Source organism: Nicotiana tomentosiformis, chromosome 3, assembly GCF_000390325.3.
Source record: "Nicotiana tomentosiformis chromosome 3, ASM39032v3, whole genome shotgun sequence".
NCBI classification, from domain to species: domain Eukaryota; kingdom Viridiplantae; phylum Streptophyta; class Magnoliopsida; order Solanales; family Solanaceae; genus Nicotiana; species Nicotiana tomentosiformis.
In genome coordinates, this window is record NC_090814.1 from 49,160,227 (window position 1) to 49,183,483 (window position 23,257).

Sequence of the window (23,257 nt, forward strand, 5' to 3'; positions counted from 1 at the left end):
GCTACGAGAGTAGGGTTGATACGGTATTGCTTAATATGGTGGATTTAGATGTGATTTAGGGTATGGATTGGCTATCTTTGTACTATCTATTCTTGATTGTCATGCTAAGACCATGACGTTGGTTATGTCGGAGTTGCCTGGTTTGGAATGGAGAAGTTTCTTGGGTCAAGTTCCTAGTAGGGTGATGTCTTTGCTAAAGACTCGGCAGATGGTTGAGAAGAGGTGCTTGACGAACTTAGCCTTTATTAGAGATGTGAATGTTGATACTCCCACGGTTGATTCAGTCTCCATGGTGAGGGAGTATTCAGATGTCTTCCCTCTAGACCTACCAGGTATGCCAACCAATAAGGACATTGATTTTGATAATGATTTGGCACCACACTCAGCCTATATCTATTCCACCATATCGCATGGCTACAGTAGAGTTGAATGAATTGAAAGAACAGTTGCAGAAATTTCTAAATAATGGTTTCATCATGCCTAGTGTGTCACCTTAGGGTGCTCCGGTTCTATTTGTGAAGAAGAAATACGGTTCTATGAGAATGTGTATTGACTCCCGACAATTAAACAAGGTTTCCATCAAGAGCAAGTATCTATTGACGCGTATTGATGATTATTTGATCAGCTTCAGGGTGCTAGGGCCTTCTCAAAGATTGATTTGAGATCAAGGTACCATCGATTAAAGATCGGGGCTTCATACATTCCTAAGACGGCCTTCAGGATCCGTTATGGGCATTATGAGTTCTTGGTGATGTCTTTTGGGCTGACCAATGCCCCATCAGCTTTCATGCACTTGATGAATAGTGTGTTTCAGCCTTATCTGGATTCCTTCAATATTGTGTTTATTGATAATATATTGGTGTATTGTCACAGTCGGGAGGAGCATGAGCAGCACTTGAGGATTATGCTCCAGATTTTAAGGGAGAAGAAGTTATATGCTAAGTTTTTCAAGTGCGAGTTTTGGTTAGATTCAGTGGCATTCTTGGGCCACGTGGTGTCCAGTGAGGGAATTAAAGTGGATCAGAAGAAGATTGAGGCAGTTCATAGTTGGCCCAGACCTTCTACCGCTATGGATATTAGGGGTTTCCTAGTGTTGGATGGGTATTATTGCCACTTTGTGGATGGGTATTCATCTATTGTAGCCCCATTGACTACGTTGACTCAGAAGGGTGCCCGATTTAAGTGCTCAAACGAGTGTGAGGAGAGCTTTCATAGGATCAAGACTGTCTTGACTACAGCTCCAATGTTGGTTTTGCCTCCGGGATCAGGTTCATATACAGTCTATTATGATGCTTCACGGGTTGGTATTGGGTGTGTGTTGATACAGGACGGTAAAGTGATTGCCTATGCGTCATGCCAGTTGAAGCCCCATGATAAGAACTACCCAGTAGATGATTTGGAGTTAGCAGCTATTGCACACGCGCTCAAGATTTGGAGGCACCACTTATATGGTGTATCTTATGAGGTGTATACGGATCACCAGAGTCTTCAACATCTATTCAAGTAAACAGTAAGTCATTAGTAATATATTTTATTTTGAATTATTACAATTAAGCAAATATTAAGTTAAGTTAATTACAATAAAATATGGGTTAAAAGTGTAATAGGCTATGCTTGCAATTTTTAGATTTTAATTGGCATGGCTATATATTCAATCCTATTTCTTCATCCTCATACCCATCAAAAGGCCCAAAGAATTGGCCCATTAGCCCCTGACCCAGTCTGAAATCTCCTAGCCCAGCTCCCCTTTTCTATCTCAGCAATCCGCGCTACTATTAATGCGCCAATCACCACCTACCACGTCACATGTAACTCCTCTCACAAAGAAAACACACTTTCCATGCCTCTCACAAAACAAGCACAACTAATCAGACCATTAATCTTGGCATCGGACGGTCAAAAATTCATCCACACATTTTTCCTTTAAAAATTATCCCATTTCTCTGCTTATTCGCAGCCGTTGGATCACTCAGATCCAGCGGTTATCATTTATTCTCGCATTTTCCATTTTATTAACTTCCCCAAAATAGTCTCACCCGTTGATCAACAGTGATTCAATAGTCCTCATTCATTCAACCAGCGAACCCCATTTATCCTTAAGATCAAACCTTAATCACTCACTCACCTCTCATACGCCGCCCTCATTCTATCTCACTCCCTTTTCTCTCACCATTTTTACCCAATGAACCCCAACGGCAACTGGTGGTTCACCACCCTCTCTCCCATCACTAAACCCCCACATTTTCCCCTTTCTTTCTTCTCTATCAGATCTCTGGACCTTTCCCTAGTACGAGAGGACCGGGAAAGACGCACCTCTGGTGTACCAGTTATCGTGCCCACGGTAAATGATGGGTAGCCAAGTGCGTAGCGGAGAAATGCGGAGGTCTATCACTTATCCCGGTCAAATTACTTTGGCCTTCATAGGATCTAGAAGATCCTTTGGTTTTGTTAAAGAAACAGTCAAGATTTGGTGAGCCAAAGCATATTCGAGATGGAGCTTCGAAAATGGGAGCGAACAGCCCTCAACGACTCCTTCTCCTCACATCAATCCCTTAAAAGGTGAGACTCCTCTCAAATCTCTTTCTTTCTATCTTTCTCCTCTTTTTTATCACATAGACTGCCACTATTTGAAATTCAAAACCCAACCGGGTAGATGAAGCCATAACTATGGCTATGATATAATCTATTAACTTGCAAGGAAAATAATGAGATCTAAGTTAGCAATCTAAGAGAGAAGAGAAAGGAACTAAGTATTCTTATTCATAATCCTCAAATGGGTAATGTGCAGTACATATAACGTGACTTAGATGGAGACTAAAGTAAAAGAAATATAAGACTAAATGGGCCAAAGTAAAAATACTCTAGGGACTAAACTGCTAGTTCTCAAATTGTATACCGACTTAACTACTACTTATTCTCGTACTACTCCCGCAGTTGTGCAATTGACGCAGTTTATATCAGTACTCCCCCCTGAAAATCTTCATTGTCCTCAAGGAAGAAAGGATGGAAACCCGACACGCAAAATACTAGCATTTTCCCAAGTTGCTTGATCTTCTGAAAGTTGATCCCATTGAATTAGAAGCTGAACAATTGCCTTATTCCCCTTCTGAACCATCCTTCTGTCCAACACATTAGCAGGGTAAGGAAAATAAGGGCTAGACAAGTCCAAAACTGGGGGGTGAGATACTTTCTGAGGGACCTTGTAACAGGGTTTAAGTAAGGATACATGGAAGGTGGGGTGCAACATCAACTGTGGAGGCAAGGACAGTTTGTAGGCAACATTGCCTACCTTCTGAAGGATCTGGTATGGTCCATAATACTTGGAAGAAAGTTTGGTGAAGTGTCTACTAGATAAAGTCATCTACCTATAGGGTTGAATCTTAAGATACACCCACTCTCCAACCTTAAACTGTTTGTCTGATCTTTTTCTGTTGGCTTGGTCGACCATCCTCTGTTGAGACCTGGACAAATGGAACTTAAGTAGCTGCAACTTGAGCTCCTTTGTCATCAAGCTTCTAACCACTTCTGGTACCCCTGAATCTCCTTGCATATAAGGCAAGTGTAAAGGTGGAGGCTGACCATACAAGGGTTCATATGGTGTGGTCTGAGTGGATGTGTGAAAGGTGGTGTTATACCACCATTCTGCAAAGATCAAATAATGCCCCCAATCTGCAGGTGAGTCAGAGCAGTAGCATCATAAATAAGTCTCCAAAAACCTATTGATAACCTCAGTTTGACCATCGGACTGTGGGTGGTAAGCAGTAGAAGTGTTTAAGGTCACTCCTTGGGTAGCAAACAGTTCCTGCCACAATTTGCTCGTGAAGATTGGGTCCCTACCACTCACAATATCTTCAGGCATTCCATGAAGCTTAAAGATATTTTCCATGAACAACTTGGCAATGTCTATTGCAGAATAAGGATGTTTAACTGCTATAAAATAAGCATACTTTGTCAATCTATCCACCACCACCCAAATGACTTCTTTCCCATTATACTTAGGCAACCCCTCGATAAAATCCATGCTAATGCTACTCCATGCCAGTGCTAGAATTTGTAGTGGCTGCAACAAGCCTGGAGATGCAGAGTGGTCATACTTGCTTTTTTGGCACACATCGCATTTTTTAACATAGTTCTCCACTTCTTCCTTCATCCCCCTCCAGTAAAACAGAGCAGCAACCTTCCTGTAAGTATGGTCGATTCCAGAATGACCACCAGTAACTGAGTCATGCCACAGTTGAAGTATCTCCTTCCTAAGCATTACACTAGACCCAACCACCATTCTCTCATTCTTTCGCAATTGCTGATTAATGAGAGAATACCCCTTCACTTCTTCTTTGAGATTATCCAATTGATGCATTAACTCTTGTAACTCTGGATTTGTAATCCAGCTATTCATGATGGCCTGTAGTAGGTCAGTTCTCAAGGTGGATAGTGAGAGAGCAGCAATTTCCACTGCATAAATTTTGGACAGAGCATTTGCAACTTTATTCTCCTTACCCTTCTTATATTCAATTTCAAAGTCATATTGCATAAGTTTAGTCACCCACTTCAATTGTGCTCTTGTGTGCAACTTTTGCTCAAGTAGGAATTTTAAGGCCTTTTGGTCAGTTTTAACAATGAAATGTCTATCTGTTAAATACTAACCCCACCTTGTGACAGCCATTACTAATGCTAGAAACTCTTTGTCATACACAGACATAGCTTGGTGTTGTTGAGATAACCCTTTACTTAGATATTCAATAGGTTGTCCCTTCTGCATAATCACAACTCCAATTCCCACATCACACGCATCGGTTTCGACTGTAAATACCAAGCTAAAATCTGGCAGAGCTAACACTGATGCAGTAGTTAGAGCATTTTTCAACGACTGAAACGCTGCAGTTGCCTTCCCAGTTCACTTGAAACTATCTCTCTTCAACAGATCAGTCAGCGGCTTGCTAATCTGCCCATAACCCCTAATGAATCTCCTATAATACCCAGCCAACCCCAAGAAGCCTCGTAATTGCTTGACAGTAGAAGGGGTTGGCCACACTTATACTGCCTGGATCTTCTTAGGGTCAGTAGAGACCCCCTTGGCAGAGATATAATGTCCCGTAGACTCCACACTTGTTGTAGCAAAATGACATTTAGATTTCCTAGCAAAGAGATAGTGCTGCAGCAACAATCTAAAGGTCTCTTTTAAGTGAGCCATATGATCCTGCATAGTCTCGCTAAAAACCAGTATATCATTAAAGAACACTAAGATAAACTTCCTCAAATGCTCTTGAAAAATGTGGTTCATCAAGCCTTGAAAGCAACAGGGAGCATTGGTTAAGCCAAATGGCATCACCAAATACTCATAATGACCTGAATGGGTCCTAAAAGCTGTCTTGTGAATGTCTGAGGGTGCCATCCTAATTTGGTGATAGACTGATCCAAGATCAATCTTAGAATACACCTGTGAACCGTGAACCCCCCAATTCATCCAACAGCTCCTCAATGATAGGTATAGGGTACTTGTCTTTAATTGTAATCTGGTTTAAAGCTCTATAATCCACACATAATCTCCAACTGCCATCCTTCTTTCCTACCAATATAACTGGAGAAGCAAATGGACTACTACTGTGTTGTATTAAGCCCTAGGATTGTAATTCCTGCACCATTTTTTTAATAACATCCTTTTGCACTGGAGAATACATGTAGGGCCTTGCATTTACTGGATTGGACCCTTATTTGAGTGGAATGTGATGATCAAAAGGTTCCCTGAAAGAGGGCAACCCCTTTGGTTCACTGGAGACTGCCTCAAACTCCTGCAACACCTGCTGAATCTCAACAGGTTCATTGCCTTGAATCTGCTCATGTCCCTCCTTGTGCTCCTCGGGTGCATTCCTTGTAACCTTAATCATAAATAGTTGGGCACCTTCCCTTTGTATTTTCTGCAAGGCATCTGACTCCACCATCTGTAGTTTGGGTCTAATACCTTATAAGTGTAACATCTTCCCTTCATATTCGAATTGCATAGTCAATTTCTTAAAATTGAACAAAATGTCGCCCAAATCACTTAACCACTGGACCCCCAACACTACATCACAAGTTCCCAAATAAAGCAATAAGAAGTCTGCTCTAAACACAGAACCTTGCAACAACCACTCAATTCCCTTGCACACTCCTGAGATTGGCATTGTGTTTCCATCAGCTAAATTAGCATCAAGTAATTCGCATGAATCCACCTTCCAGCCCATTTTAGTCACCAAATCCTTGTCAATGAAGTTATGAGTTGATCCTGTATCAATAAGGATATTGAGTGTCCTATGTAGACAGTAACCAGGGAGTCTTAATGTCTTGTAACATGTGGTGCCATGAAGAGCATGGATTGAGATGTCACACGTCTCTGCAACCTCTTCCATGTTAAACAAATCTTCCTCGGTTTCCACCATTGTCTCCACTTCCTCTAACTCCAGCAAGTACAGTTGAGCCTTGGCTTTACACACATGAACAAGTTCAAACTTTTCATCACAGACATAGCACAAGCCCTTAGCTCTCTTCTCACTCAATTCTGCAGGGGTGAGTCTCCTCCTCTTAGTCCTATCAAGGACTGTATTCTAGACATGTTTTGGTAAATAGTTAACAGGTGTCGTTATAGGTTTGGCATGGGTGGGTTGTTGTGATGAAGCATTGGTTCTATTGAAGATGTTAGATGACTGTAAAATGGAGGTTCTCAAAGCTTTGGATTGTTTAATAAAGATTGACTCCTGTAACCGAGCCAAATGATAGGCTTGAGGCAGGGAATATGGTTTCAATATCCTCACAACATCTCCCAGTTCTAGCTTCAACCCATCTAGGAATATACTAATATCATAGCTAGGTTCCAAATTGAGCCTAATCATAGCTCTATCAAATGACTCTTGAAATTCTGCCACCCCTCCCGTTTGCTTCAACTTAACCAATTCACTCATAGGATCATCAAATTCTGCGCCAAACCTATCGGACAATGCCCAAATATACTCATCCTAACTCGGAATTGGAAGGTTAAGGGGTACCCTGCTCCTCATATAAGTCTGGTGCCACTGCAATGCCAAGTCATCAGGTGCATGGAAGCAACTGTAACCTTCTGATTGTGTGGAACTTCATCCATTGTAAAACATTGCTACACCTGGTACCACCAGTCCTAAAATCCCTTGTCGTTGAACCTAGGGAACTCGATCCTATTTTTTCTCAAAATCGAGTATGAGGGGTGGTAGTTAGGGTAGGTGTTGTAGTGAGTTGAGTAAGGTGAGTACACTGGTTGAGTATTGGGTAGGGTGTTCATAGTTGGTAGCATCTGGTTTTGGTTCATAGGAATGGGTATTGGGTTAGTCATAGAGTTGGGAATCTGGTTAATTGTCCCTGACATTGGTATGTGGTTTTGGGGAAATTGAACTGAAAATTGTGGTGAGGGAATGGGTGCTATAGGTGGAGTCATCTGAGTTCTGGTCATGGAAGCTTGGTGTGTAGCAGAAGTAGGGTGAGGTTGATAGTTGTGAGTTTGATCTGAAGCTGGGTTTGGGAGTTAACAATCTGGGAACCCATTGCTTGATTAGCCTTAGGGTTTGAGTTGGATTGTTGTAAGGGAGATTGATTATCAATACATGCCAGATGCAAGGGCCCTTAGGTGGGTGAGTACAGTTCCCCTCGAGTTAGCTCAGTTATTGTCAGCTCTTTGCCCCTGCTGGAGCTCGAAGCAGCTGCAATAGCTTCCTTCAGTTCCCGACATGCCTGTTCGTTCACTGCTTCCAGTTGATTCTGTCAGACATTGAAATTCGCCACTTCAATAGCCATTCGATCCAACCGATTCAACACTTCTCCAATTTCACCAGTCATGGTTGATGACCCACAGAGCATGAAATTGCTCTGATACCACTGATATAATCTGTTAACTTGCAAGGAAAATAATGAGATCTAAGCTAGCAATTTAAGAGAGAAGAGAAAGGAACTAAGTATTCTCATTCATAATCCTCAAATGGGTAAAGTGGAGTACATATAATGTGACTGAGATGAATACTAAAGTAAAAGAAATATAAGACTAACCGGGATAAAGTGAAAATACTCTAGGGACTAAACTGCTAGTTCTCAAATTATATAACTGACTTAACTACTACTTATTCTCGTACTACTACTCAAGTTCTATGTATTACTCCCGCAGCTGTGTCACCTTAGCCATTGTCTTTAAATGCCTATGTATATATCATGCCTTCGGAAATTGGATGTCTTATTGATTCTTTACAAAATAGCATGTTGTGAATTGATTCTTGCTTGTTGAAATTAGGTTCTTGAAAACTCTTAAGGTTTTAAACATTGTTCTAGTAGGCATGTGCGTATGACAAGATTAATAGGTACAATATATGATCGTCAAATTTGTTTAAATTATTAGGGGAAGCATGTATCCAAGTTGGTATGTTATGGGTCTTTGCTTGAACCAATTTGAAGGGTGATAATAACTTTGTTCCTACCTTCCTGCTTCTTTGAACTATGAATGCAGAGTGTCATCTCTTGTATGCTTATGACTGATATGAAGTTGTGTTAGGGATAAACTTTTTCGAGAAACTATGGCTACAGGTTCTATCACTGACAGTATAAATCTGATTTGAAGTTAATAAATGAATAGGTTTAAGGAGAACTTTTGTCTTGACTAAACACTTAGATTCTAAAATGATGGAATACATGACTGTCTTCTCTATTTGCATCTGCTAGAAAACCAAGCATAAACAAGCTTTTCTGTGATAAGCTATGGGATATCCCATTATAGGAATTCTGTCACCCTTACCTCTTTTACCTCTAACGTGATTCTTAGTTATGATCAAGGACTAATAAGTTATAAAAATGATTTTGTCTTTATGAACAGATAAGTAGATGTGCATGCGCCCTTCGTTTTCTTTGATCCTGGAGAATGACTGATAAGGATATTGTTTTACTATACATGTTCTGGAGTAAAAAAAGTTCGAATATGACCTTTATTGCTAGTAAAGTTATGTGATTGCATGTTTGACAAACTCACCTAGAAGTTTATTACCTGCCAAACTAGGGCACAGAGGATTTAATGAGTTTTGCATGTCTTACTTGGTTGATTGGAGCTTGCTGGCATCTCATATGTGTAATCACGGTTGTCCTCATAGTAATCCTGCCTTGGTTTCAAGATATCCTCCCAGAAATTCTAAATGCTTATGTATGTATTATGTTTGAGGCATTTGAAACATTGATTTGTAAACCTTAGACCTAGAATTAGAAGTTCTATAATCCGTGATAGGTGTTCCTGTTGTGTAACAGTTTGTTTGAAAGACCTACTAGTTAGGAAAATCTCGTGTTTAACTCCCCCATGGAGGAAAAGGGGTTAGTGGCTACTGATATTCATTATAAAGATTGATTCTCATCAAAGGATATCCTTCCTTGGCACAAGTACTGCTCTGGGTCCTTGAGACCCTTGTGAACTCTGAAGTGTCCGAGGTCTAAGGGAGATCCTTTGAAAGCGTAATGTGTTTAAGAAATTCAGTAGTTCTTACTTTGCTAACCTTTGGGGAATTATTCACAATTGTTTGGTTTAACTTACCTTGTTTATCTGATGCTACAATTATGCATTACTTTGTCATTGTATTTCTGTCTTTACTTTTCTTATCAAATAAAATCAAGTTATCTCTTCCTTTACACGAACGCCTGCTGGGCCTGCAGAGCTCATTTTGAACGTTGTCCCAGTTCAAATAAACTGGGTTGTTGCTGCTCCTGTTTCTGGAAAAATTGCATGGGCTCCCCGTTTTGTTTTTCCGTTTGCATCCGTACCCACTTTTTTGTTAAAAGCGTTTTAAAAAGATAATTTTGCCCTTCTTTAATAAAAGACTATTGACAAACTGCAGGACAAAAATTTAAGCATGTTTAAGCTGAAATTTTAACAAATAAACTAAAAAACTTCAGCTTGTTTAGACTGAAGTTTCGGATAAAATTCAGGACAAAACTGTAGACTGCGTTACAAAAATTTAGCATGTTTTGGTATGAAATTTTTTTGCAAATAAACTAAATAACTTCAGCATGCATTAGCAAAAACTCTTTAGAAAATTACATACTGCAAGACAAAAACTTAAGCATGTTTAGTTTGAAATTTTAGCAAATGAACTAAAAACTTTCAGCATGTTTAGTTTGAAATTTTAGCAAATAAACTAAATAACTTCAGCATGTTTTGTCTGAAATTTTAGCAAATGAACTTAGCAAAAACTCATTAGAAAATTACATACTACAAGACAAAAACTTAAGCATGTTTAGTCTGAAGTTTAGCAAATGAACTAAATAACTTAAGCATGTTTAGTCTGAAGTTTTAGCAAATGAACTAAATAATTTAAGCATGTTTAGCCTGAAGTTTAGTTTAGTCTGAAGTTTTAGCAAATGAACTAAATAATTTTAACATGTTTAGTCTGAAATTTTAGCAAATGAACTAAATAACTTCAGCATTTTTAGACTGAAGTTTCGGATAAAATTAATGGCAAAACTGTAGACTGCAGGATAAATAATTTCAGTATGCATTAAAATGAAGTTTTAGCTTCAAGGTGAAACAACTTCATGCAAGTGTGATTCTGAAGATGAATTTGCACAAGTTTCTGATCTTTTTATAAAGTTGCTGAAAGGAGAGAAGGAGATCGTTTTATATCTTTTGTCAGGGGTGTAATTGTCATATTATTACGAATTTTTTGTGAGATGATTACCAAATCAATAATTTTAAAAAATAGGTTTCAGGTTAAAAGGTGGCACAAATATAGGGTACGGCTTCAAATTCCCCCTATTTCTGAGCCTGTCGTGCTGCCTCCCGTTATTTTTTAATGGGTTTGATTTACCATCAGCCCAGAATGAAGAGTCTAGCCCCCTTTAAGTCCTTTACTGACTTTGTATATTCATTTTGTGTTAAACTGGGTTTGATTTACCATCATACTTTTCGTTAGTATGACTAGTTGGAAGTTAGCTTTAAGACAATAAATTGTGTAGGATAGAAGCTAAAACACATTTAGACTAGTGCTATCTTTTATAAAACCCGTAACTACTAATACATGTTAGTTTGTCATCAATAAATTATTTTACCAAATTTCTTCTAAAATTGTCTCAGCAAGTGTTTGCAGAACTGGCTTTAAACAAAAAAGGCAAACATTTAGGAATGATCGGTCATTTTTAGAAAAACTGAAATTGGGCTCACCTCACCCTTTTGAAAGGAAACACGAAGGCAAAGTATAGGGGATTTGCATTTATACCTAGTTTTTGGGTCACCTTTTAACTTTATATTCGCTTTGCAAAAGAAATTACAAGTGTATCCACATTTCGGGTAACTTTTGACATACGAGCCTGAAATAGCAAAAATAGCTAAACTTCAGATATTTTTGCCTGAAGTTTGGCCTGACTTGCAAAGTCAATCACGCAAACTTTAGTACAATAAAACTGAATCATGTTTTGGCTGAATTTTTTGTTTTGTAATTGTTGAACTTCAGCATTCTAGGAGTTGAAGTGTATTCTAGGAGCTAGGAGCTGAAGTTTGTTTTGTATTTGCTTAACTTCAGCATTCTAGGAGCTGAAGTTTTGTTTATATTTGCTGAACTTCAGCATTCTTAGGAGCTCTTACAAAATTAAATTGCAGCAACTGGAACTAATTTCAGTTGTTTCTCTGATATTGCTATGTCCAGAAGCGAGCAAGATAAGAATATGCATGTTTACATTATATCTATCAACAGATATCTATCTAGTCTTTAAAGCAGTATTATATTTCAAATTGGCACTGTACTGTTCTTACAAGTTTGCAAGAAATGAAGAACAACTTTTTATGAGTCATAAAAGATCGATCACTCACATTAAGCACTAGATTCAATGGAACGTTTGCACCAGCACTTATTCACTATGTACAATGTTTACTATGAAAAGAAGAAGAGAAACCAATTTTTTTTGTAAAAGGTAATATTGACATTTGCAACCAATTTTTTTTTGTAAAAATACCATAAACTACATTAAAATATATTCACAACCACCATATAAAATCATTGTCACTCGAAGAAGAAGAAGAAGAAAACGAAGGAGGCCTGAAGTTGTTTTAAAAGTGGGTATAAATTAAAAAAAAATTAAAAAGTGAATATATGTTAAATGGGGGCGACCAAATAGGGCGTCCCGTGCAATTTTTATCAAAGTATAAGATTTAGCCCAGCTTTGTGATAAAAGATACAAGTCTTTTGAAGCCTAAGTGGTATGACTCAGTTAATCTCTTCAAACAAATCCTTTTAGCAAATATGGTCATTATTTGTGAACTTACGACTCTAGCCAACTTTTACATTATACTTGATCAATCCTTACCCTTTTTTCCTCATTAATTTTCATCTAATAAAGTTGTCAACTCTTCTAATCATTTTCTGTAAAAACAACCATTGTCAAGAATGTCCATTTTTTGCTTTTCTAAAATCAAGCTTTATAACTTTTAGTATGAGTGTAGCTCACGCATGTAGACTTTAATAATAATCAGGGTATAAACAATTTTTTCTCCATTTTTAGACTTAAGTTTGAGGAACTACCTTTAGGTAGGGATATCTTACACCTTCCCCTCAAAATAACTTTGACCCCTTACCTAGTAGTATCTCACTGGTTTAGAAGACTGTTAAAAGTTGATCCTAATATACCTTAAAATATTAGGCGACGATTTCATAATTTTAATAAACCTCGGAATTACCATAATATTGAATCGTGAGTAAAAATAGGGCGCAACACGGTTGATAGTCTTAAAATAGCTGGTTATTCAGATACTAACTTTGGCGGGTGCACAAATGAATATAAGTCCGATGCCATTTCCCGGAAGAGCAGTAAACAGATGTTGGTTACGTCATTGACCGTGTATGCTTAGTTCACAGCTTGTTATATAGTTAGTGCATCCACTAAAGTTGTTTGGCTCTTCCGATATTTTGTTTCGGAACTCATAGTAGTCAATTCAGAGTCCATTGTTAACAGTGCAGTTGTATTCTTTCTAAAAATAATAATTCGCGTTGTGGCATCAAATCAAGTTTATAACAGTTGTCCTTGATCTGTCACGACTCGAACTCCTAACAAATCCGGTCGTGATGGCGCCTTACTGTCACGATCCAAAATCTCACTATAAAGGACCTAGTCTCTAAGAACTAGTGAGGCCATAACACAGCCAACGGAAATAAAATAGTCATCATCCCAAAATCTGGTAATACTAAGTCATAAGTTCTACATGGAATACATAAAAAGTCTAAAAAATACATCATTGTTTGGAATACATAAACAGTAGAAAATGAAATAAGAGGGTGACTCTGAGGCCTGCGAACTGAACAGCGGGGATATCTTGAAGTCTCCAACAGCTCTAGCTTAATGACCAGCTCGATTTGAAGTACCTGGATCTGCACAAAGGATATGCAAAAGCATAGTATGAGTACACCATAGTCGGTACCGTCATTGACCATGTATGCTTAGTTCACAGCTTGTTATAGTGCATCCACTAAAGTTGTTTGGCTCCGATATTTTGTTTCGGAACTCATAGTGTTGACTCAATTCAGAAGAGTCCATTGTAATCTATTGTGATAACAGTGCAGTTGTAAATAATTCGCGTTGTGGCATCAAATCAAGTTTATAACAGTTGTCCTTGATCAAGTTTATAACAGTTGTCCTTGATCTGTTACGACTCGAACTCCCAACCAATCGGGTCGTGATGGCGCCTTACTGTCACGATCCAAAATCTCACTATAAAGGTCGTGATGGCACCTAATCTCCAAGAACCTAGGTAAGCCTACCCCATACAATTCAGTCAGAATATAATAACTTCAAATTAAATGAAAACTGAGAAATTGCCATAACACAGCCAACGGAAATACAACAGTCATCATCCCAAAATCTGGTAATACTAAGTCATAAGTTCTACATGGAATACATAAGAAGTCTAAAAAATACATCATTGTTTGGAATACATAAGCAGTAGAAAATGAAATAAGAGGGTGACTCCGAGGCATGCGAACTGAACAGCAGGGATAACTTTGCCAACAGAATATCAGTAGGGGTGGGGCATGAGATAGCATATCAAAATCAATCAACATCTCATAAAACACAAGACGGAAGCATTTAGAAAACAAGTATATCACAACATCAACCTTGTTCTAAACCTTATCTCGCCGCATGTACATCACAGTTAAATACATCCCTTATGTCGTCGAATGCGCATCTTGCCACCCTTATACTCCACACAACATCAATCAACACGTACAATATGTTCACATGTGCCACATATCACTAAAACAATAATCAAAGTCACATCAAGATATAGCCTACGTCTCAACAATAAGGTGCACAAGAATCATAACAATAACATAGGAGTGCGGGAACCATTCAACAATAAAGCATGTTTCCGATAGCAAACAACCCCAATTCCAAGGCATATTAATAGCCTAAGTCTAATCTGGTCATAAACCATACATACGCCCGTGTACACACTAGTCACCTCGTGTACACGTCATTTCACATAGCAAAGTTAATGCAAATTAGACAAAATCCTAAGGTAATTCTCTCGCATAAGTTTAGGCAAGATACTTACCTCAAATAGCCTCAATCAATACTCTAAAAATATTTTTTCTTTAAAATTCACCTCAGCTCAGCTCAAATCTAGCTGAAAATGACTTAATAATATCAAACGATGCAAGAGAAATCAATTTCAAATAATAAAGTTGCAATATTTACCCATTTCCCAAAAAATCAACAAAAGTCAACCCATGGTCAAACTTAAAAAAATTTCTATATCTTCAAACCAACTTTTGGCAAAAAGAGTCAATTCATCCTAGGAACCTCCGAATTCAATTCCGGACATACGCCTAAGTCCAAAATCACCATACGAACTTATTGGAACCATTAAAATTCTGGGATCCTTTTCACAAAAGTCGAACATTGGTCAACTCTTCTAACCTAAGCTTCCAAACTAAGAACCAAGCATCAAATGAACACAAATGAACATACAGGGAGCTTCAAAAGGGAAAATGAGGCTCAAATAAACAAAAAGACCGGTCGGGTCGTTACATTCTCCCCATCTTAAACAAATATTCACCCTCGAACGAGTATAGAGACATACACCTGAAGTGCAAAAAAGATGAGAATATCGGCTCAGCATATCATACTCGGTCTCCAAAGTCACCTCCTCGATCGGTTGACAACTCCACTGAACCTTCATTGGTGTAATGTTCTTCGACCTCAACTTTCAAACCTACCTATCCAAAATTGCTACTGGCTCATCAACATAAGTCAAATCCTTGTCCAACTACAACGAGCTGAAATCTAACACATGTGACGGATCCCTATAGTACTTCTGGAGCATGAAGACATGAAACACTGGGTGAATTCTCGACAATCTGGGTGGAAAAGTAAGTCTGTAGGCCACCACACCAACTTTCTCTAGAATCTCAAAAGGACCAATATACGGAGGGCTCAACTTTCCCTTCTTCTTGAAACCTCATCACACCCTTCATAGGCAAAACTCTGAGTAGAACCTTCTCACCCACCATGAATTCTACATCACGAGCCCTTCTATCAACATAACTCTTCTGCCTGGACTGCGATGTGCGAAGCCGCTCCTGAATCAACTTCCTTCTTTAAAGCATCACGAACCATATCAGTTCCCAACAACCTAGCCTCTCCAGGCTCAAACCAACCAACTGAAGATCGACATTATCTCTCATATAAGGAAGGCCTCATATGGAGCCATCTAGATGCTCGACTGGTAGATGTTCTTGTAGTCGAATTCTACTAGCAGTAGGAACTGATCCCACTGACCCCCGAAATCAATGACATAGGCTCGCAACATGTCCTTCAAGATCAGAATAGTGTTCTCGGACTATGTGTCTCGATCTGATATAATAGACACTGGCACACCATGCAGGTGAACGATCACTCTAAAATATATTTGAGCTAGCCACTCTGAAGAGTAGGTAGTCATAACTGAAATGAAGTGCACAGACTTGGTTAGTCTGTCCACAATGATGCACATAACGTCAAATCTCCTCAAGGTCCATAGTAGCCCAACCATAAAATCCATAGTGATACGCTCCCACTTCCACTCCGGAATATCTAGCCTCTGAAGCAAACCGCCTGGCCTCTGATACACATACTTAACTTGCTGACAGTTCAAACACCGTGCCATATACTCAGTAATATCTTTCTTCATCCTTCTCCACTAGTAGTGCTGCTTCGAATCATAGTACATCTTTGCGACGCCCAGATGAATGAAATACCGTGAACTATGGGCCTCCTCAAGAATCAACTCCCGCAACCCATCCACATTGGGCACACAAATCTGGCCCTAAAGCCTCAATACTCCATCATTACCAATAGTCACCTCCTTAGCATCACCGTATTACACCATGTCCTTAAGGACAAGCAAGTGGGGGATCATCATACTGACATGCCTTGATGCGCTCAAACAAAGACAACCGTGATACAACGCAAGCAAAAACCCTACTAGGATCCGAAATATCCAATCTCATGAACTTGTTATCCATATCCTGAACATCCAAAGCTAACGGTCTACCCCCAGTTGCGATGAAATCAAGACTCCTCATGCTCTCAGCCTTCCTACCCAAAGCGTCAGCCACCATAGTCCTTTAGTACTTTAACCACTTATGTTGCCTCAAGTTTAACTCTTTTTGTTTGAATAAGTGCTGAAGACTCTTGTGATCCGTGAACACTTCACAAGACACGCCGTAAAGATAGTGCCTCCAAATCTTGAGCTCGTGTCCGTCTCAGTCTATGATTAGCGAGTTCAGTTGCTTGCTGGGCGGCAGAGTTGCTAGACTAATGACTGAGTTCCCTCTCTTGATGGCGAATCTTGATTGACTGACACTAGGAACCGATTCAGAGAAAGAAGAAGCATGGCACTTAAGCACGTGAATAATGGATGTTAACTCCAAATCGTGCACTGGGTAGTTCTTCTCATGGGGCTTCAATTGACGCGAAGCAAAAGCAATCACTTTACCTCCTACATCAACTCACACCCAATGTCAACCTGTGAAGCATCATAATAGACTGTATATAAACCTGATATTCAATGTAAAACCAGAATTGGATTTGTGGTCAAGGTAGTCTTGAGCTTCTAAACAATTTCCTCATACTCGTCAGACCACCTGGATGGGGCACCTTTCTAAGTCAATCTAGTTAAAGGAGTTGCAATGGACGAAAAACCCTCCACAAAGTGGCGATAATACCCAGCCAAGCCTAGAAAACTCCGAATCTTAGTAGCGGTAGAAGGCCGGGGCCAACTTTGAATTGCCTCAACCTTCTTCGGATCTACCTTTATCCCTTCACTGGACACCACCCAAGAATGCCACAAAGCCTAACCAAAACTCGCATTTGGAGAATTTAGCATATAACTTCCTCCCCCTTAAAGTTTGGAGCACGGTCCTCAAGTGTTGCTCATGCTCCTCTCAACTGCGAGAATACACCATTATATCATCAATAAAGACAATGACGAAAGAATATAGGTACGGCTGAAACACATTGTTCATCGAGTGCATGAAAGTTGTTGGGGCATTGGTCAGCCCAAAATATATCACCAATAACTCATAGTGGCCATAGCGGGTCCTGAAAGTCGCCTTCAAAACATCTGAAGCCCAAATCTTCAACTGATGGTACCCTGATCTCAAGTCACTCTTCAAGAATACTCTAGCACCCTGAAGCTGATCAAATAAATCATCAATACGCGGTAATGGTTACTTGTTATTGACAGTAACCATGTTCAACTGCATGTAGTCAATGCATCTTTCTTCTTCACAAATAGAATTGGAGCACCCCAAGGTGAAACACTCGGTCTGATGAAACCTTCATCAAGTAACTCCTGAAGTTGTTCCTTTAACTCCTTCAACTCTTCTGGAGGGTACTGTGGAATAGATATGGGTTGAGTGTCCGTCACCAAGTCAATACCAAAATTAATATCCCTATCATATGGTATGTTCGGTAGGTATGCTGGAAATACATCTGGAAACTCTCTCATTACCGGAACTGACTTAACGGTGGAGTGTCAGCACTAACATCCCTCACAAAGGCTAATTACGCCAAGCACCCCTTCTCAATCATCTGTTGTGCCTTCAGGAAAGACACCACACTACTAGGAACATGACCCAATGAACCTGTCCACTCTAACCTCGAAAATCCCGGCATATCTTATGTCACGGTCTTAGCATGACAATTAAGAATAGCGTGATATGGTGACAACCTGTTAGCCAAATACTGAACATCCATGGCTAATGGCCTCTCCACCTCCGGTATAAATGTCAAAATCCCTATGCTCTCCGCTTTCCTACTCAAGGCATCAGCCACTACATTGGCCTTTCCCATATGATATAATATGGTGATATCATAATCTTTCAATGACTCTAACCATCTATGATACCTCAAATTAAGATCCTTCTGCTTGAATAGATGATGGAGACTCCGATGGTAGGTGTAGACCTTGCATGGAACGTCGTATAGATAGTGCCTCCAAATCTTGAGCGTGTGAACAGTGGTTGCTAACTTCAAGTCATGCATAGGGTAATTCTTCTCATGGACCTCTAACTGACAAGATGCGTAGGCAATCACCCTACCATCCTGCAACAATACACGTGAAGTCCAATACGTGATGCATCATAATACATAGTGTAAGATACCAAGCATATGGCCAACACCAATACTGGGGCTATAGTCAAGGTAGTCTTGAGCCTTCTAAGATATCTCCTCACACTCGACAGACCATTTGAACAGAGTGCCCTTTTGAGTTAACTTGGTCAACGGGGCTGAGATAGATGAAAACCCCTCAAAGAAATGACGATAGTAGCCCACCAAACCCAAGAAGCCCTGAATCTTTGTAGCTGAAGTAGGTCTAGGTCAATTCTAAACTGGCTATATCTTCTTACGATCCACCTTGATATCCTCATAAGATACAACATGACCCAAGAAGGCAATTGAGTCAAACCAGAACTCACACTTCAAAAACTTGGCATATAGTTGACGATCCTTCAAAGTCTGAAGTACAATCCATAGGTGCTGCTTATGCTCATCTCGCTACGAGAGTAAACTAGAATATCATCAATGAAGACAATTACGAAGGAATCCAGATAAGGCTTGAACACTCGGTTCATCAAATCCATGAAGGCTTCTGGACCATTAGTCAAGCCCAATGACATCACCAAGAACTCGCAATGACCATAATGAGTCCTAAAAGTTGTCTTGGGGACATCTGAGGCCCTAATCGTCACTTGATGGTAGCTAGATCTCAAATCAATCTTTGAAAACACCTTGACACCCTGAAGTTGGTCAAATAAATCATCAATTCTAGGCAACAGATACTTGTTCTTGATAGTAACTTTTTTCAACTGCCGATAATCAATGCACATCCTCATCGATCCGTCCTTTTTCATAATCTTAACAAACAACATTGGCGCACTCCAAGGTGATACACTCGGTCTAATGAATCCCTTGTCAAGAAAATACTATAACTGATCCTTCAATTCCTTCAACTCACCTGAGCCATACGGTACGGTGGAATAGAAATAGGTTGAGTTCCCGAGACTAAATCAACGCAAAATTTGACATCCTTATCGAGTGGAAAACCTGACAAATCTATAGGAAACACCTCTGGAAACTCACTCACAACCGGTACCAAATTCATAGAAGGAACCTCTACACTAGAATCATGGATATAAGCCAAATACACCAAACACCCTTTCTCGACCATTCGTCGAGCCTTCATATATGAAACCACCATGTCGACCCAAATAATGACCATGGTAACTCTGTATCGGAAGTGCACTAACGGGAGCTGGAGGTGAACTGTATGTTAGAGGCTCGGAACGAGGCCCATAAGCATTGTTTCTGCGTGAAGTAACATGTGTAACCTGTAGGGATGACTGTACCTGCATGATAGGATGGCCTCTACCAAAAGAACATCTACCTCTAGACGAGGAACCACCGAATCCTCCAAAATAACTGGGCCTTTTGTCAGAGGTCGTCTCCCTAGCATGGCCTCTGATGCGCTCGATCCTCCTATTAATCTCCACTACTTGAGTAAAAGAAATCTCAGCCTTGGTATCTTTGGTCATCCTATGAACCTCCGCATGTTCTCCCTCTCGATAGGGATCATGATAGCTACATGACATGACAAATCAACAAAATCTAGTCTCATACTAAGTACGGTCATGCTACCCTGCTGAAGGCGCTCGATGACTACATAACTCCTCTTTCTGAGTGAAGAGAATTATTTCTTCAAGGACAATTGCGAAAATTGAGTCCATGTGTCTGATCCCGTTGGCCTACCCTGCTCATAAACCTACCATCACTAAAGTGAGGGAAAATCAACTCCATTGGACTCCATTATACCCATGTTTGTGCAAAATATCATGGCAAAGGTCCAAGAAGTCCTGGGCATCCTCTGAAGGTGCACCACTAAAGTGAGGGGAAAATAACTTGGTGAACTTGTCCAATCTCTTCAGCTCATCAGCTGACATCGCAGGTCTATCCCCGGGCTGTGTAGCAACAATAAGTCGAACCCCCCATCCCAATGGGTAGAACACCTAGGGTCTGGTAACCATGACTCATCTGCTCTGGAGTATGAGTAGCGGAGTCTGAAATCCTCCCTCGGTGTAAGAAATGGATGGTGCCACAGGAAACACACCGTCCTGAGCCATACTATCCATGAGGTCAACCATGTGGACTAAGGCATCCTGAAGCAATAGGGTAGAAATGAACCCCTCTAGTACCCGAGACGGTCCTACGGGCTTAACCTAATCTAGAATCTCGTCATCCTACTCTATATGAGGCTCGGCAATAGGTGTTGCGGCGCGTGCTCTAGGCTGAGCTATGCCTTTACCTCGGCCTCTGCCCTTGCCCTGGCCCCTACCCCTAGTAGTGGATGCAACCTGGGGCTCTGGCTCCTGATCCACTACGGATGACGCACGTGTCCTCACCATCTGTGAGAGAATACGAAAAGAAAGATTCAAACTTCATGATATAACAAATTCACTCGATAGATAAAAGAAAGAATGTGAGATTTTCCTAAAGCCTTATAGCCTCTAGAAGATAAGTACAAACGTTTTCGTACCGCTCCTCAAGACTCTACTAAGCTTGATAATAGAGATGGCAGTGGGGCGGGACGGGGCGGTTGCGGGGCGGGTTCAACCTTAACCCGCAAAAATTTCAACCCGCCTCGCACCGCCCCGCATAACAAAATTTTCGGTATTCAACCCCCCCCCCCCCCTCCACGACCCGCATAAACCCGCCCCGCATAGCAAAAGTTTTTTTCTTTTTTTTTCAATTTTAATGAGTAATTTTTGCCCTATTATTATATTAGTAGTGGTGGCATTTTACCTTGGCAAGAGTAAGAAATCAACGTATTAATATGTAATTTTTTTCTATATATGGTAAGCTTTTAAAAATTTATTGTACTGTTTTCCTCGATTAGCATTTGAATATTCTTCTATATGTCTAAAGCTTCCTGTTCTTATATACAAACATAAAATTATGAAAAATAGAAAACAATAGTTTGATCTATGGGACAAATTTAGTTAAAAATTATCAAAGATCGATGCAATCCACCACGAGATCTATACTATCTAAGAATTTTTGGTGATTTGCAGAGTTTTTTTATACAAAAAATAAGATTTTAGTGTATTTTGTTCGGAATAGCTGAACAAAAACAAGATTTTGTATTCATGAAAGTCTATTAATCATCATTCAGATTTTTAAGTCTTTCTTGTCAAATTAACATTTTTAATATTAAAAAGCAGTCAATTATATATGACTGATAGTCAATGGAAGAACCATAATTTTGTGAGGAAAGCAGCAAATTCACGATGGTATTTGTCAAAAATACCTCACACGCAATCGCCCCGCAACCGCATAAGTCTAAACCCACCCCGCCGCGCCCCATTGCCATTCCTACTTGATAATGACTCGTGAGACCTATGCACATAAATCAAACACCCCATTAGGTTTACACACTAGGGTTGGGTTACAACCCTAGTTAGAAATCTAGCTACTCATAATGAGTATAGAAGAAAATAAAGAAGAGAAGATGATACAACTCATATTGCAAGATTAAAAGATAAAAATCCAATGTTAAATCACCAAAGTAAGCTAAAGTTGCCTAAAGAGGCAAGTAAAAATGTCTACAGGACTTTCAATATTCAAAACTTGACCTAATTTCGTGAAAGTAGTCTATTTATACAAAGCTAAAATTTTCGAACAAAATTGACCTTTTCGGAGGTTCTGCGGCCGCACAATTATATGTGCGGTCTGCACTTCTCTTCAGATCTTGACAGGAGCTGACTCTGTGGCCGCACAATTCTGGATTACGGCCACATCTCTCATGTTCTGCGGTCCGTACAATTCTGGGTGCGGCTGCACTGGGCTCTTCTGCGGACCGCACATTTCCTGAGTGCGGTCGCATAGATGTTTCTGCGGCCGCACAATTATTGTGCGGTCCGCATTTCTTCGTGATCTTGAAATAAACCTATCTGAACGTTGGCTCTTACATAGCTTCTGCGGCCTCACAATAATTGTGCGATCCTCACTTTACACCGGGACTCTGTTGATATTCCTTCACATTATGCAGCCGCAAATAGAAATTTGTGGTCTACACTTGAGCTTTTGTGCCTGATTTTTGTCCTTGTTCAGATCACTCCTCCTTGAGTTGGATTTCATCATAGTGGCTCATTTTCCAATACTCCTGCAGGTAAGCATATTTCATCAGTTTTCGAGAATACAATTAGACACTTTTGGACAAAATGAAAGCTAAAATGCGCTAATAAGTAGTCAAAATTCTGACTTATCAGACATCAACTTTGAAACCTGTATTCTTGCCCACATTGTTGCAACCACCATTCTTCTCAGAACTGTATCCTACACTACTTTATCTCAAAGGGACACCTTTTTGGTCTACTGCCTTCTCACGAAATATATAGTGAAGTTGTCCTCCTGGGTAATCAACTTTATGATTGAACATGCTGAAGATCCATCGAATCTCCCTTACGGAATGGTTATCACTCACCTTGAAACCTTCAATATCCCTCTCTCAAACTATCCCTATGTGTTTGTCTCCAAGTGCTATAATAACAGAGCGTTTGCTAGCATGGTTTTTGTTGTTGTGGGTGGTACTTGGATAAAGAAGCAGGAAATTGAAGCCAAAAAGATTCCCTCCAGCTCCAAGGTAAAGGTTGATACTTCTCAGGCTACTGTTAACAATCCAGAATTGCTTGCAAAGATAACTGAA

At 39.9% G+C, this 23,257-nt stretch overlaps 1 long non-coding RNA gene across 1 annotated transcript; it reads left to right on the forward strand.

The window, feature by feature from the left end:
* Positions 1-1,974: 1,974 nt before the first annotated feature.
* LOC117280755 (uncharacterized) lies at positions 1,975-9,657 on the forward strand. The gene is made up of 2 exons (XR_011414704.1): positions 1,975-2,559; positions 2,935-9,657. It is a non-coding gene; the product is annotated as an uncharacterized lncRNA (long non-coding RNA).
* Positions 9,658-23,257: the final 13,600 nt, after the last annotated feature.